Below are 17,698 nucleotides of genomic sequence, written 5' to 3'. Positions count from 1 at the left end.
ATGTGGTGAAGAAGAGGTGAAGTACACTATTTCTGGGTTATGGGATGAAATATGTCATCAATTTACCTCTGAATCAGCCGAAAAGCATTCATCATAATATTGACCTTTACATGCCTGTTTGATATTCACAGGCATGTGAAAATGTAACTGAATACATTTTGTCAGAGGTATAACAAAAGTTTACTGCATAGTATTGCTCATTATAGGTTGTACATTTATTAATAGGCACATTTAATGTAGAAAATAGGGGATTTTGGTTGACGTGATATTGTAGTTCTGTTCAACACCTTCCTAATATTGAGTTTCACCCCCTTTTGCCCTCAGAACAGCCTCAATTTGTTGGAGTATGGACTCTACAAGGTTTAAAAAGCATTCCACAGGGATGCTGGCCCATGTTGACTCCAAAGCTTCCCACAGTTGTGTCAAGTTGGCTCGATGTCTTTTGGGTGGTGGACCATTCTTGATATACATGGGAAACTGTTGTGTGTGAAAAACCCAGCAGCATTGCAGTTAACACGCTCAAACCAATGTACCTGGCACCTACTAACACACCCTGTTCAATGGCACTTAAATATTTTGTCACACTCTGAATGGCACACATACACAATCCATGTCTCAATTGTCTAAAGGCTTAAAAATCATTCTTTAACCTGTTAAATAAAATAAATAAAATAATTATACACTGATTGAAGTGGATTTAACAGTAGACATCAATAAGTGATCATAGCTTTCACCTGGATTTACCTGGTCAGTCTATGTCATGGAAAGAGATCCTAATGTTTTGCACACTCAGTGTATATGTACGTAGATGTTACGGAATTTTAGGGAAAGGGGATATCTATCAGTTGCACAACTGAATGCATTCAACCAAAATGTGTCTTCCGCATTTAACCCAACCCGTCTGAATCAGAGAGGTGTGGGGGGCTGCCTTAATCGATATCCATGTCATCAGTGCCCCGGGAGCAGTTGTTGTTGGGGGTTAACTCTTTTGCTCAAGGGCAGAACGGCACTCTGAAACTTTCGGTTACTTGCTCAATGATCTTAACCGCTAGGCTACTTGCCGAATGCTGCTTTGTTGGACATTTCTGTGAGGAGATTCATAGCTTGCTTGCTGGATATTTATCAATTTTTATTTAGACTGAGCTGAAGATGCATCCCACTCATAACCTCAATCTATGTATGTGAAGGACTGTTGTGAAAAAGGTATGGTAATGACAGCCCAGTGACAGCTCAGAGTTAAGGTTTCCAGCGTGACATAGCATTAGCATGAGCTGTTCACAGTGGCCCCATTAAAGATGCTCTTTATTCAAAGCCTTTCAGAAGCTCCGGAGCAGCTCTGTTCTGTGGTGTTGACGGGCCTACTGCCTAAGGGATGCCCAGAGAGCCTCTGTAGACTGCTAAAGTTCAGGGCTTTTCTTCCGCCCCCTCTATTCAGACCCCTGTGGGTCTATTTACCAAGGCCATATGCTACCGTTCCACTGAGGAGCCCCCAACTTCCATTGCACGTACAAACTTCTCCGTTTTTAAGACCGTCATCCATTTATTTTCTAGAATTGAACATTGGGAAAGCAAACTAGGATACACGATGAATGTGTGTGTCTTACTTTTTAGGATGCTGCATTTAACTATACAATGCATGATAAATTGCACACACACTCATTGAGGAGACCAAGGGTTGCAGAAAGACAGATAAAGAGGGTAGGGGGGCATATAAAAGGGACCAATTAGGCTTTGCAGTAGCAGCTTTGATGTGGCATTTGTATCTGAGAGACCTCCATAGTAAAGCAATGGATGTAGTGGGCTCTGGATGGGGACGGGGGGTGGGGACGGGGCAGTGTTTCAGATAAACAAGCCCTGGGATATGTTCCGGGATTCATCCAATAGCATTGAGGAGTATAACCTCTGTCACAGGCTTCATCAATAAGTTCATCAACAACATCGTACCCACAGTGACCCACATTTCCCAACCAGCAGCCATGGATTACAGGCAACATACGCACCGAGCTAAATGCTAGAGCTATCGCTTTCAAGGAGCTGGACACCAATCCGGACGCTTATAAGTAATCCCGCTATGCCCTCCGATGAACCATGAAACAGGCAAAGCGTCAATACAGGACTAAGATTGAATCCTACTACACCAGCTCTGACGCTCGTCGGATATAGCAGGGCTTGAAAACGATTCCGGACTACAAAGGGAAACCCAGCCGGGAGCTGCCCAGTGACGCGAGCCTACCAGACGAGCTAAATTACTTCTATGCTCGCTTCGAGGCAAGCAACACTGAAGCATGCACGAGAGCACCAGCTGCTCCGGACGATGATGTGATCACGCTCTCCGTAGCCGATGTGAGCAAGACCTTTAAACAGGTCAACATTCACAAAGCTGTGGGGCCAGACGGATTACCAGGATGTGTACTCAAAGCATGCGCGGACCAACTGGTAGGTGTCTTCACTGACATTTTCAAACTCTCCCTGCCCGAGTCTGTAATACCTACATGTTTCAAACGGACCACCATAGAAAGTGAAGGTAACCTGCCTAAATGATTACCACCTGTAGCACTCATGTCGGTAGCCATGAAGTGTTTTTAAAGGCTGGTCATGGCTCACATCAACACCATCATGCCAGAAACCCTGGGCCCACTCCAATTCACATACCGCCCCCAACAGATCCACAGATGACACATTTTAGTTGAAGGCATTCAGTTATACAACTGACTGGGTATCACACTCCACAATGCCATTTCCCACCTGGACAAAAGGAACACTTTTGTGAGAATGCTGTTCATTGACTACAGCTCAGTGTTCAACATCATAGTACGCATAAAGCTCATCACTAAACTAAGGACCCTGTGATTAAACACCTCCCTCTGCAACTAGATCCTGGATTTCCCAAAGGGCCGCCCCCAAGTGGTAAGAGTAGGCAACAACACATCTGCCATGCTGATACTCAACACTGGGGCCCCTCAGGGGTGTGTGCTCAGTCACCTCCTATACTCCCTGTTCACTCATGACTGTGTGGCCAAGCACGACTCTGACACCATCATTAAGTTTGCAGACAACACAACAGGGTAGGCCTGATCTTTAAAAAAAATATTTAACTAGGAAAGTCAGTTAAGAACAAATTTTTATTAGCAATGACGGCCTACCCAAGCCAAACCCTAAGCCAATTGTGCGCCGCCCTATGGGACTCCCAATCACAGCCAGTTGTGATACAGCCTGGATTCAAAACAGGGTCTGTAGTGATGCCTCTAGCACTGAGATGCAGTGCCTTAGAACACTGCGCCACTCGGGAGCCCCTGATCACTGACAATGATTAGATAACATATAGGGAGGAGGTCAGAGACCTGGCAGTGTGGTGCCAGGACAACAACCTCTCTCAATGTGAGCAAGACAAAGGAGCTGATTGTGGACTATAGGAAAAGGAGGGACGAACAGGCCCATATTAACATCGACGGGACTGAAGTGGAGCGGGTCGAGAGTTTCAAGTTCCTTGGTGTCCACATCACCAACAAACTATCATGGACCAAACACACCAAGACAGTTGTGAAGAGGGCACGACAACATATTTTCCCTTCAGGAGACTGAAAGATTTGGCATGGGTCCACAGATCCTCAAAAAGTTAAACAGCAACATCGAGAACATCTTGACTGGTTTTATCACCGCCTGGTATGGTGCTGACCTTAAGGCGCTACAGAGGGTAGTGCGTACGGTCCAGTACATCACTGGGACAAGCTTCCTGACATCCAGGACCTACAGTTGAAGTCGGAAGTTTACATACACTTAGGTTAGTCATTAAAACTCATTTTTCAACCACTCCACAAACTTCTTGTTAACAAACTATAGTTTTGGCAAGTCAGTCAGTCATCTGCTTTGTGCATGACACAAGTAATTTTTCCAACAATTGTTTACAGACAGATTATTTCACTTATAATTCACTGTGTCACAATTCCAGTGGGTCGGAAGTTTGCATACACTAAGCTGACTGTGCCTTTAAACAGCTTGGAAAATTCCAGGAAATTATGTCATGGCTTTAGAAGGTTCTGATAGGCCTTGGAGGTTTACCTGTGGGTGTATTTCAAGGCCTACCTTCAAACTCAGTGCATTTTCACTTGACATCATGTAAAAATCTAAAGAAATCAGCCAAGACCTCAGATAATAAATTGTTGACCTTCGCAAGTCTGGTTCATCCTTGGGAACAATTTCCAAATGCCTGAAGGTACCACGTCCATCTGTACAAACAATAGTACGCAAGTATAAACACCATGGGACCACACAGCCGTCATACCGCTCAGGAAGGAGACGCGTTCTGTCTAGAGATTAACGTACTTTGGTCTGAAAAGTGCAAATCAATCCCAGAACAACAGCAAAGGACCTTACGAAGATGCTGCAGTAAACCAAGTCCTATATCGACATAACCTGAAAGGCCGCTCAGCAAGGAAGAAGCCACTGCTCCAAAACCGCCATAAAAAAGCTAGCCTACGGTTTGCAACTGCACATGGGAACAAAGATCGTACTTTTTGGAGAAATGTCCTCTGGTCTGATGAAAGAAAAATAGAACTGTTTGGCCATAATGACCATCGTTATGTGTGGAGGAAAAACGGGAAGGCTTGCAAGCCGAAGAACACCATCCCAACCATGAAGCACGGGGGTGGCAGCATCATGTTGTGTGGGTACTTTGCTGCAGGAGGGACTGGTGCACTTCACAAAATAGATGGCATCACGAGGATGGAAAATTACGTGGTTATATTGAAGTAACATCTTTAGACATCAGTCAGGAAATGAAAGCTTGGTCGAAAATGGGTGTTCCACATGGACAATGACTCCAAGCATACTTACAACGTTGTGGCAAAATGGCTTAAGGACAACAAAGTCAAGGTATTGGAGTGGCCATCACAAAGCCCTGACCTCAATCCTATAGAATATTTGTGGGCAGAGCTGAAAAAGCATGTGAAAGCAAGGAGGCCTACAAACCTGACTCAGTTACACCAGCTCTGTCAGGAGGAATGGGCCAAAATTCACCCAACTTATTGTGGGAAGCTTGTGGAAGGTTACCCGAACGTTTGACCCAAGTTAAACAATTTAAAGGCAATGCTACCAAATACTAATTGAGTGAATGTAAACTTCTGACCCACTGAGAATGTGATGAAATAAGTAAAAGCTTAAATAAATAATTCTCTCTACTATTAGTCTGACATTTCACATTCTTAAAATAAAGTGGTGATCCTAACTGACCTAAAACAGGGAATTTTTACTAGGATTAAATGTCAGGAGTTGTGAAAAACTGAGTACCCCCTGTATATAGCCTTTTATTACATTTATTATATTACTTTTTGATTGATTTGATTGTTAGTATTATTTTCTACTTTTGTTTATTTAGTAAATGTTTGATTAACTCTATTTGAGCATTTGGTTGCAAATAAGCATTCGGACACAAATACAATTTTATTCGATTTTATTTGGATTTTTATCAATGGAAAACCCACTAATCAATTCATAGGCAACCGAAAATAATTAAAGTAGTGAGATCCTGAGCTGGGCCTGAGATGCCTGAGAGTTCCTAATGACCACAATGAATATGGCAGCGCTAGGCAACTGGCTTCCCCAAACACAGAGAGGGGGTAACAAGCCCTGGGGGCCGACCCAGGCAGAATGGCCCTCTAATTGGCCTCTGACTAGTGACAGGACCGGCTAATATGCAGCATTGTGCACAGAGGAATAGACCAGTGTGAGAAAGTTTATTATTCCAAGGGACTAGGCTGAAAATAGAGGAGCCTTCTTCCAGAGTTACCTCTTTGGGAATCAGGCCAAATTAGAGAGATTTTTCACCTCTAACAGAGGTGCATGGTTGACACACTCCAATCAAGGACATTTACAGGCCATCTTTGTTGGAACATTCCGGTTTCACTCAGTAATGCATTCTAATTATTTTGTCAAGCATGCCATTCTCTGTGCTGATTATAACGAGTCAAGCTCCAACATCATAATGGGGAAAATATGTTTCAAGAGAAATGTGGAGAGTTGCTGTTTGTGTGGAATTCCGCACTTATCCTCAACAGATGCGCAGACATCCCCGCTAAATCAATTAAATGTTTGTGTGCTGAGTTGGAGCCCAAGTGAGAGAGAGCAACAGATGGCATGGTGAGATACCTGTCAACAGCCCTAGCCTCTGTGTGGGGCAGGTGGGAGAGGTGGGACCAGGTTTTGTTAGACCTGCCTGCTCTGTTTTGAGGAGTCAAATCAATAGCAAATGGTGTCATCCTAGTTTTAACCAAGGTGGTGTGGTACCACCCATATGGGATGCTGTGACAGGTGTCATGATCTCACGATCACTGGATTCTATATGATAATGCATGGATGGTGTGGCTGTACTCCAACAACAGAGTGCATAGCTACTTTTAACCCACAGTGAAAGACCCTTCAAAGTCCAAAGTGATTTACGATGGGATGGGTAGATATAACGGATAAAGCATACCCATACATTCTAACTGCTTGGGCTTACAAAGCAGTAATGTGATAAATGCCTGAGATTAAAATTAATTCTTCATGCCAAATTAATGTGATATTCCCCAGTAATTTACCAAGACAACTGCTAAGCAGTCTCAATGGACATTTACCACTCTCTAAAATTAGCAGTGTCTGGTATGTAGGAGGACTCCTGTCAGTGTCGCACATGGTATGGCATTTCAGAGCTCAGTCAGGACAACAGAGATGGAGCCTACCAGGTCCAAACCGAGGCCAATGATGACAGCAAACACCAACACAGACAGTAACACCTGAAAGGGACCAATCAGAGATTGACAATACATACAGCTTTGTGAACCTGTATTGCTCAACCAAAACCATAACCAGTTACAAACTCCCTCACGACGCCAGGACAGCGGAGTCAATCACCACCTTCCGGAGACACCTGAAACCCCACCTCTTTAAGGAATACCTAGGATAGGATAAAGTAATCCCTCTCACCCCCCTTAAAAGATTTAGATGCACTACTGTTCCACTGGATGTCATAAGGTGAATGCACCAATTTGTAAGGCGCTCTGGATAAGAGCGTCTGCTAAATGACTTAAATGTAATGTAAATGTAAATTTATGATCCTGATTAACACCCAAAGGTTAAACTAAGAGCAACAATAACATTTTGATTGACATAATGCCAAGATGTTCTGTATGTGTCTGGCTCAACTGGCTGGGTGAGCTTTGCTTGATGTGAAAAATATATACCAACCTTCATTCAGAGTTCAGAGTTCAGTGTGTCAAATCGGAGGGCATGCTGTCCGGTCCTCTGGCAGTCTCTATGGGGGTGCCACAGGGTTCAATTCTCGGGCCGACTCTTTTCTCTGTATATATCAATGATGTTGCTCTTGCTGCGGGCGATTCCCTGATCCACCTCTACGCAGACGACACCATTCTATATTCTTCCGGCCCGTCCTTGGACACTGTGCTATCTAACCTCCAAACGAGCTTCAATGCCATACAACACTCCTTCCGTGGCCTCCAACTGCTCTTAAACGCTAGTAAAACCAAATGCATGCTTTTCAACCGTTCGCTGCCTGCACCCGCACGCCTGATCAGCATCACCATCCTGGATGGTTCCGACCTTGAATATGTGGACATCTATAAGTACCTAGGTGTCTGGCTAGACTGTAAACTCTCCTTCCAGACTCATATCAAACTTCTCCAATCGAAAATCAAATCAAGAGTCGGCTTTCTATTCCGCAACAAAGCCTCCTTCACTCATGCCGCCAAACTTACCCAAGTAAAACTGACTATCCTACCGATCCTCGACTTTGGCGATGTCATCTACAAAATTGCTTCCAACACTCTACTCAGCAAACTGGATGCAGTTTATCACAGTGCCATCTGTTTTGTCACTAAAGCACCTTATACCACCCACCACTGCGACCTGTATGCTCTAGTCGGCTGGCCCTCGCTACATATTCATCGCCAGACCCACTGGCTCCAGGTCATCTACAAGTCCATGCTAGGTAAAGCTCCGCCTTATCTCAGTTCACTGGTCACGATGGCAACACCCACCCGTAACACGCGCTCTAGCAGGTGTATCTCACTGATCATCCCTAAAGCCAACACCTCATTTGGCCGCCTTTCGTTCCAGTTTTCTGCTGCCTGTGACTGGAATAAATTGCAAAAATCGCTGAAGTTGGAGACTTTTATCTCCCTCAACAACTTCAAACATCTGCTATCTGAGCAGCTAACCGATCGCTGCCGCTGTACATAGTCTATCGGTAAATAGCCCACCCATTTTTACCTACCTCATCCCCATACTGTTTTTATTTATTTTATTTTCTGCTCTTTTGCACACCAATATCTCTACCTGTACATGACCATCTGATCATTTATCACTCCAGTGTTAATCTGCAAAATTGTAATTAAATTGTGAAAAAGCCTGGATTTGAACCAGGCACTGTAGTGACTCCTCTTGCACTGAGATGCAGTGCCTTAGACCGCTGCACCACTCAGGAGTCATGTATACTATAGACTATATACTTCTCCTAATGTGTTTGTATAATTTGTTGAACTATTGAACACCTACTGCCATATTCACAATCCCATGAAGAGACACAGCTAAGTAGTATTGCACATAAAGTATTCCATTCCTATGACAACATCAGAGTAGATTTACAACCTGTTCACTTGTTTCACGTCAATCTTCTGAGTTGATGGAAGAAAAAAAGGCAGGACAGGAGAGAGACAGTGGAGGCGCAGGCCTCAGGTGTGAACAGGTGTGTGGGTTCACTGCCATACAGGAATGAGAGCAGCTCCAAGTGCACAGCTGCAGGGAGGGGCTCACAGACATGTATGCTGAGCCTCCCAGGCCATACAGCCAATGTTGAAATAGTTTTTCCCAGGAGAGTAGAGTGTGGGTGGGGACTTCTACATGTCTAGAGGTGGGGGTTGGTAGCTGCAAGAGAGAGGAAGGAGAAAGGGGTGAGAAAGAGTGAGAGCTTGAAAATACTTTGCAGTGTGTGTGTTTGTTTGCTTATGTGAATATTTGTGTGCATTAGGCGTAGCTGAGTAAAAGAGCATTAGAGGGATAGTGAGCAGCAGAAGCTAGTTTGACTATTCGCTGAATGCATGGTAGTCGGGTCACCCGGGCAACTACTGTCCCATTCAATCCATGATTTAACAAAGTCAGTAATTTGCAAACCTGCCATTATACATCCTGTTGATATACCAATGAGTCCATGCCTACGTTTTACTTTTCTAAGCCACCGGCTGCATCAATCAAAGCCATGGGACAGATTAGGTTTCAGACGAGATCCGTCCCTCCTGGCTGGATACAAACAAAATTAAATTAAATCAAAGTTTAAGTAGAAGTGTTTAGAAACATATTATATTCTTATTTACAATAAAAGTGACTCCAAAATGACACAATACATTATTTACCATTCATTTCTGTTGGGCACAAAATAATCTGAAATACAACCAAAACAAACAGCAAATGCATCCAACAAGTTTGTACAGTCACAAGTTTGATGTAATCATTGAGTGCTAGGAATATACAGTGAGGGGAAAAAAGTATTTGATTTTGTACGTTTGCCCACTGACAAAGAAATTATGGTAGGTTTATTTGAACAGTGAGAGACAGAATAACAACAAACAAATCCAGAAAAACGCATCAAAAAAAAAAAATGTTATAAAGGGAAATAAGTATTTGACCCCTGTACAAAACATGACTTACTCCTTGGTGGCAAAACCCTTGTTGGCAATCACAGAGGTCAGACGTTTCTTGTAGTTGGCCACCAGGTTTGCACACATCTCAGGAGGGATTTTGTCCCACTCCTCTTTGTAGATCTTCTCCAAGTCATTAAGGTTTTGAGACTGACGTTTGGGAACTCGAACCTTCAGCTCCCTTCACAGATTTTCTATGGGATTAAGGTCTGGAGACTGGCTAGGCCACTCCAGGACCTTAATGTGCTTCTTCTTGAGCCATTCCTTTGTTGCCTTGGCGATTTGTTTTGGGTCATTGTCATCCTGGAATACCCATCCACGACCCATTTTCAATGCCCTGGCTGAGGGAAGGAGGTTCTCACCCAAGATTTGACGGTACATGGCCCCGACCATTGTCCCTTTGATGTGGTGAAGTTGTCCTGTCCCCTTAGCAGAAAAACACCCCCAAAGCATAATGTTTCCACCTCCATGTTTGACGGTGGGGATGGTGTTCTTGGGGTCATAGGCAGCATTCCTCCTCCTCCAAACACGGCGAGTTGAGTTGATGCCAAAGAGCTCCATTTTGGTCTCAATTGACCACAACACTTTCACCCAGTTGTCCTCTGAATCATTCAGATGTTCATTGGCAAACTTCAGACGGGCATGTATATGTGCTTTCTTGAGCAGGGGGATCTTGCGGGCGCTGCAGAATTTCAGTCCTTCACGGCGTAGTGTGTTACCTCCCGTGTAGTTCTGGGATGACTCCTCACCGTTCTCATGATCATTGCAACTCCACGAGGTGAGATCTTGCATGGAGCCCCAAGACCGAGGGAGATTGACAGTTCTTTTGTGTTTCTTCCATTTGCAAATAATCGCACCAACTGTTGTCACCTTTTCACCAAGCTGCTTGGCGATGGTCTTGTCGCCCATTCCAGCCTTGTGTAGGTCTACAATCTTGTCCCTGACATCCTTGGAGAGCTCTTTGGTCTTGGCCATGGTGGAGAGTTTGGAATCTGATTGATTGATTGCTTCTGTGGACAGGTGTCTTTTATACAGGTAACAAACTGAGATTAGGAGCACTCCCTTTAAGAGTGTGCTCCTAATCCCAGCTCGTTACCTGTATAAAAGACACCTGGGATCCAGAAATCTTTCTGATTGAGAGGGGGTCAAATACTTATTTCCCTCATTAAAATGCAAATCAATTCATAACATTTTTGACATGAGTTTTTCTGGATTTTTTGTTGTTGTTATTCTGTCTCTCACAGTTCCAATAAACCTACCATTAAAAATATAGACGGATAATTTCATTGTCAGTGGGCAAACGTACAAAATCATCAGGGGATCAAATACTTTTTTTCCCTCACTGTAGGACCAAACACTAAACTTTGTACTAAAACAACAACATTGTCACTGTCCCAATACTTTTGGAGCTCACTGTATATACTGTATATTTATATTCCAGATTTTCATTGCAATCAAAATGTGGAAATTGAGATGTGGGTTGTTTTGGATACTTTAAATCCTTTACTTTATTGTAATGTAAAAATAATTGTATGATTACAAGCTATCGGCGCTAATGTTGCTATTTTGTAGAAAGACCTTGTTGATACTAGCCAGATGGCCACAGCTAGATAACTACCTAGCAAGATGATGAATAAACAATTTAATTCACTCTGCATTATCCCATTTAGTCCATAGACAAATGTTTAGCTAGCTAATATTAGCTTTTTCGCCAGCTTGCACAACACAGCTATCTAGCAAAGGACACTGCACTAACTCGGTAGCTAACACAGGCAGCTGTTTCATGGAAACTACTTAATCCATTGTGATTTAAATATAATGACAATACAGCTACAGTGGTTAGCTATCTTGGAGAAAGTATTTAGTCTTGTGTGCATTGCGTCTGTGCACTTAGCTAGCTACCATCCCATAGACTACATTGAATATGAAGTGTGACTGGCTCATCAGTGGATGTACAGAATTTTTATTTTTTTTACATATATTTTTGTTGACTTCCCCCGTGGGGGTTCGTGCTCTCTGACTGGCTCAAAGTCAAGTTGTTGGCCACTGACTAGCATTGCAATTCTACAGGTTCGTCGCTACTGGGTCGGCATGCAGCAGGTACTGCTTTTGTTCTAGCAAGAGAAGCAATGGCCTTCCACTGTGATAAGTACCTATCGGCAGTCTATGGCAGAGAAATTCTTGGTGTATTTAATGCTTAAAAAAGGTTCACACTTTCTTTCAATGTTGCTTGATAAATCTTTCTTGATAAGTGTGTAGGCCTATTAGCTGGCCAAAATTACATGAAAAAGGATAAAAAATATATGAACAGTAATTTCAGCAGTTCAGAATTATTTAGATTTTAGGTAGCAAAGCAGTCAATATCCTATCCCAAACTTGTAGGAAGCGAAAGGCATCTTGCTGTCATTCGTTAGCTATGCCATAGCTAGTCGTCAATAATTAGTCGTCAATAATTGTTGAAGCTGACAGCTGACTTCTCAGATTAACAGCGATGTTGCTTGTTGTTTGTTTTAGCCAGCTAGTTGTCATTACTTTAAACAAAGCTGCCAGTATGCTCTGAATTGAAGGTAACCAATTATTATTTTACGAGTGGTTCCAACAATCATCTGTCACCTCAGATCATGGATGGAAAGATGAGAGCATCTTCAACGAGGACCAAGCAAGGTATGTTAAGCTACCACCCAGTACTCATACACCACCATTTTCTGACACAATATCATCCCAGCAGCTTCATCCACTGCCAGACAGTGAGCCAGAAAAACAGGCTGATCTTTGGTGTCCTTGAAACAGTTGATGCTGTGTAATGTATTCTGCAGTTGATTCCATTTATTCACCCTATGCATTTTAACAACTTTTTTCCTTCTCAATCTGCTGTCTCTTCCCTCTGTGTCTCAGACACTACTGGATATTATTCCTGTTATTATCTTTCACAACTTCAATCACTACAGGTCCTGTGGAGAAACAACACTGAGTGACTCAGGCAAAGATGGGAACACTGCAGCGAATGCAAATTTCCTCCAATTGACTCTGAGTACACTGTCCTCGGCTTTAGACGAAGATCAGTTGGATGTCAAATCTCACAGCTCAAGTGCTCAAACTTGATGATGCATTTGTAATGCAGATCTTAATAGGGATATGGTGAGTAATATGAAGGGGTGCGATAATGGGTGCATTATATGGGTGCAATAACGACACGTTTATGGGCCTTCTTCAGAATCCTCTTTAAGGAGACCATGACAAAATTCAGAATTGCAATATTTTCACAACAGGGACCAAAAAGGGAAAGTGCTAATCTAAACTGGATATCAGCCTACGTACAGGGTTTCACAGAACCCACTGTACGGAGGGTGTAAAATGATCAGTGACAAATGACAGGATGCTCGTGTGTCCATCAGCATATATTACTAGCGCGGTACTAATTACCAGCAACTCAGGGGTTGATTATAATAAATCACCAAGCAGCACCAGACTCTATTATGCTAATGATAGCTCATTTGGAGTGGTCGGGTTTGGGGGCCTAAGAGGATTTGGACAGCGCTACCATTCTGGCTCAGGGAAATGGTTTATTGGGCACAATATCATTAGAACAGGGAATGAATATCAACACCATCCATCGCTTCCGAGTATATTATTTGCTAATGGTCATTCTCTGGATAATAAAGTAGACGAGCTCAGGGCGAGGATCTCCTTCCAGAGAGACATCAGGGATTGTAACATACTCTGTTTAACGGAAACATGGCTCTCTCAGTATATACTGTCCCCGTCCATACAACCATTTGAGTTCACAGTACATCGCGTAGACAGGAAGAAAGAACTCTCCGGGGAAAAAAAGGCAGGGGGTGTATGTTTCATGATGAACTACTCATGGTGTGATTGTGATAACATACAGAAACTCAAGTCCTTTTGTTCACCAGACCTAGAATATCTCACAATCAAATGCCGACCGTATTACCTCTCAAGAGAATTCTCTTTGGTTATAGCCAAAGTTGTGCATATTCCCCCTCAATCCAATACCACTACTGCCCTCAAAGTACTACACTGGACTTTATGCAAACTGGAAACCACATATCCTGAGGCCGCATTTATTATAGCTGGGGATTTTAACAAAGCAAATTTGAGGAAAACATACCAACACAGATTGTAGTACTCACGCTGGTAAAACATTGGACCACTGCTACTCAACTTCGAAATGCCTACAAGGCCCTCCCTGGCCCTCCCTTTGGAAAATCTGATCACGACTCCATTTTGGTCCTCCCTGCCTATAGGCAGAAACTCAAACAGGAAGTACAAGTGCTAAGATCTATTCAACGTTGGTCTGACCAATCGGAATCCATGCTTCAAGATTGTTTTGATCACGCAGACTGGGATATGTTTCGGGTCGCCTCTGAGAAAACACTGACAAATACATGGATACGGTGACTGAGTTCATCAGGAAGTGTATAGGAGATATTGTATCCACTGTGAATATTAAAACTTATCCAAACCAGAAACCGTGGATAGATGGCAGCATTTGCACAAAACTAAAAGCTCGAACCACTGCATTTAACCATGGCAAGGTGACTAGGAATATGGCTGAATACAAACAGTGTAGTTATTCTCTCCGTAAGGCAATCAAACAGGTGAAACGTCAGTACACAGAGACAAAGTGGATTCGCAATTCAACATCTCAGACACAAGACATATGTGGCAGGGTCTACAGACAATCATGGACTACAAATGGAAAACCAGACACGTTGCGGACACTGATGCCTTTCTTCCGGACAATCTAAACACCTTCTTTGCCCGCTTTGAGGATAAATCAGTGCCACCGACCCAGTGCCCTATAAAGGACTGTGGGCGCTCCTTTTCTGTGGCCGACGTGAGTAAGACATTTAACCGTGTTAACACGCCCAAGGCTGCTGGCCCAGATGGCATCCCTTCCGCGTCCTCAGAGCATGCGCAGACGAGCTGGTTGGAGTGTTTTACGGATATGCTCATTCTCTCCCTATCCCAGTCTGCTGTCACCACTTGCTTCAAGATGTCCACCATTGTTTGTGGACCCAAGAAAGTGAAGGTAACTGAAGGAAATGACTATCGCCCCGTAGCACTCACTTCTGTCATCGTGAAGTGCTTTGAAAAGCTAGTTAAGGATAATATCACCTCTACCATACCTGATACTCTAGACCCTCTTCAATTTGCTCAGTGCCCCAATCGCCATCGCATTGCATACTGTCCTATCCCATCTGGACAAGAGGAATACCTACTTAAGAATCCTGTTCATTGACTATAGCTCGGCATTCAACACCATAGCACCCTCCAAGCTCATCATTAAGCTCGGGGCCCTGGCTTTGAACCCAGCCCTGTGCAACTGGGTCCTGGACTTGCTGACGGTCTGTCCCTAAGTGGTGAAGGTAGGAAACAACAACTCCACTTCGCTGATCCTCAACACAGGTGCCCCACAAGGGTGCGCGCTCAGCCCCCTCCTGTACTCCCTGTTTACCCATGACTGCATGGCTACGCACGCCTCTGACTCAATCATCAAGTTTGCAGACGACACAACAGTAGTAGGCCTGATTACCAACAATGATGAGACAGCCAACAGGGAGGTGGCAGGAAAATAACCTCTCACTCAATGTCAACAAAACAAAGGAGCTGATCGTGGACTTCAGGAACCCTCAGAAACTTTTTCAGATGCAAAGTTGAGAGCATCTTGTAGGGCTGTATCACCGCCTGGTACGGCAACTGCACTGTCCGCAACCACAGGGTTCTCCAGAGGGTGGTGTGGTTTGCCCATCACATCACCGGGGGCAAACTACCTGCCCTCCAGGACACCTACAGCACCCGATTTCACAGGAAGGCAAAAAAGATCATCAAGGACATCAACACCCCGAGCCACGGCCTGTTCACCTCGCTATCATCCAGAAGGCGAGGTTAGTACAGGTGCATCAAAGCTAGGACCGAGAGACTGAAAAACAGCTGTATCCTTTAGACAGTTGTGGCTATTTGAGCATAGTGTAGGCCTATCAACAAAACAAATGGCGCAAATCCCATAACATTTTCACATGGAAAAAGCTTTTGATTCCTATGATGTAGCCTACAGTAGCCTATAGGTGGTGTTCTTTGCTGGCCTCAATTGCATGAGACTCAATTGCAAAAAACGTTTTTACATTATGAAGGGCTTGACATTAATTAACGATTTTTTGCTCGGTCTGTAACACCATGGGTAGTGTTGCAGCAGTATTATACAAAGCTGCGAGTTACTCAGTAAGTACTGAGAACTGTTCACAAAGACAGGTACTGGTGATGGATTAAACTATCAAAGTAAAGGTCAATTACCCATTGAACAGAGCTTGAAAAAGGTAGCATTAAATCCACCGCTATGTTCTACTTCTTACAGTCAACTACAGCTTTTCAAAAGATAATCTTACAAAAAGGCATTAGACTAACTTTAAAGAACACCACAGAGGGTAAAGTAAGCTAAACAGACTTGATTACACCAGTCTTTATTGAATATGTGCTCTCTTGGCAAGTGTGTTTTCCATTACTTGACTTTATATTGAAACCATTTAGCATTCCAGCTTTAATCAGATGTTTTTATCAATTAATTACCATATATAAACTGTGTTAACCCCACTGGAAATGACCCATGGAGAACCACTCCTTAAGTTTCACATGCCCAGTCAGACTTTTCCCAATAGTCTATCTAAGCCAGTCTCACATGGGAAAAAAACACACAGGAAAATGTCAGTGAAGTGATAGCCAGCACAACCCAATCTCATTTAGATAAGAACAACAGCTAATACTGACCAGGCACAACCCACTGGGCACTCACTGGATGAATCAATGTTGTTTCCACATCATTTCAATGAAATTACACTGAACCAATGTGGAATAGACATTGAATTGACGTCTGTGCTCAAGGAGAATGCTGTGATTACACCAGCGTCTCAAGCCATGCAAACAGAGCGGAAATGGGATTGAATTTCACAGCCCTGATATCAGGCAGCACACACGGATGCAATCAATTGGGTATCAGCAATCTGGAACACACACTGTATGGAGTTCACACCCATACTGTTTACTCTGGTTAGAGTGGCAGGGATAAAAAATGGGAACACGTTTCTTCTCTTTGGCTTCGTAAATAAATAGCATGGCACAAACACGCACACCACATACATACACGCACACTCTCACTCTCTGTCTCTCTCTGTCTTTGTCTTTCTCTGTCTCTCTCTCTCTCTCGCTCTCTTCTTGGGGCCGCAAAACAACAATACTGAGATTATGGCCTTGTCTCAGTGACATCAGTGAAGAAACTCAGTGAAGAAACACACTTGCTATGGCTTTATATCACCTGTCATTACATTGTAGGATAGTTATTTATCCACTAGAACCCAGAGAGTGTTCTTCAATGGAAGCGTCTCTAACATCAAGTATGTACAGTGCGGTGTCCCTCGGAGCAGTTGCCTTTGGCCGTTACTCTTCTCTATTTTTATTCACAAATGATTTGCCACTGGTCTTACACAAAGCTACAATGACTATGCATGCGGATGATTCCACACACTACATGTCAGCACCCAAAGCCAGTGAGTTCACTGACATTCTAAAAAGGGAGTTATAGTCAGTATCAGAATGGGTGATAAATAATAAACTGGTGTAAAATACATCTCAAACTAAAAGCATTGTTTTTTGTTCAAAACATTCTGTAAGACCTAAACCTCAACTGGAGTTGTGGATAAAGCCTGTGACTATTGAGCAAGTTGAGGAAGCTATACTCCTAGGTATAGCACTGGATGGTCAAGTATCATGGTCAACTCATGTTGACAAAGTTGTTGTAAAGATGGGAAGGGGTATGTCTATCGTAAAAAAATGTTCTTCGTTTTTGACACAGAAATCAATTGTATTAGTTGTTCAGGCTCTGGTCTTGTCCAATCTTGATTATTGTCCGTTAATATGGTCAAGTGCTGCAAAGAAAAAACCTAGCAAAGCTGCAGTTGGCTCGAAACAGAGCAGCACACCTTGCACATACAGAACTA

This window comes from Oncorhynchus nerka, linkage group LG25 (genome assembly GCF_034236695.1).
Source record: "Oncorhynchus nerka isolate Pitt River linkage group LG25, Oner_Uvic_2.0, whole genome shotgun sequence".
Taxonomy (NCBI): domain Eukaryota; kingdom Metazoa; phylum Chordata; class Actinopteri; order Salmoniformes; family Salmonidae; genus Oncorhynchus; species Oncorhynchus nerka.
Note: the sequence above shows the minus strand (reverse complement) of the source record.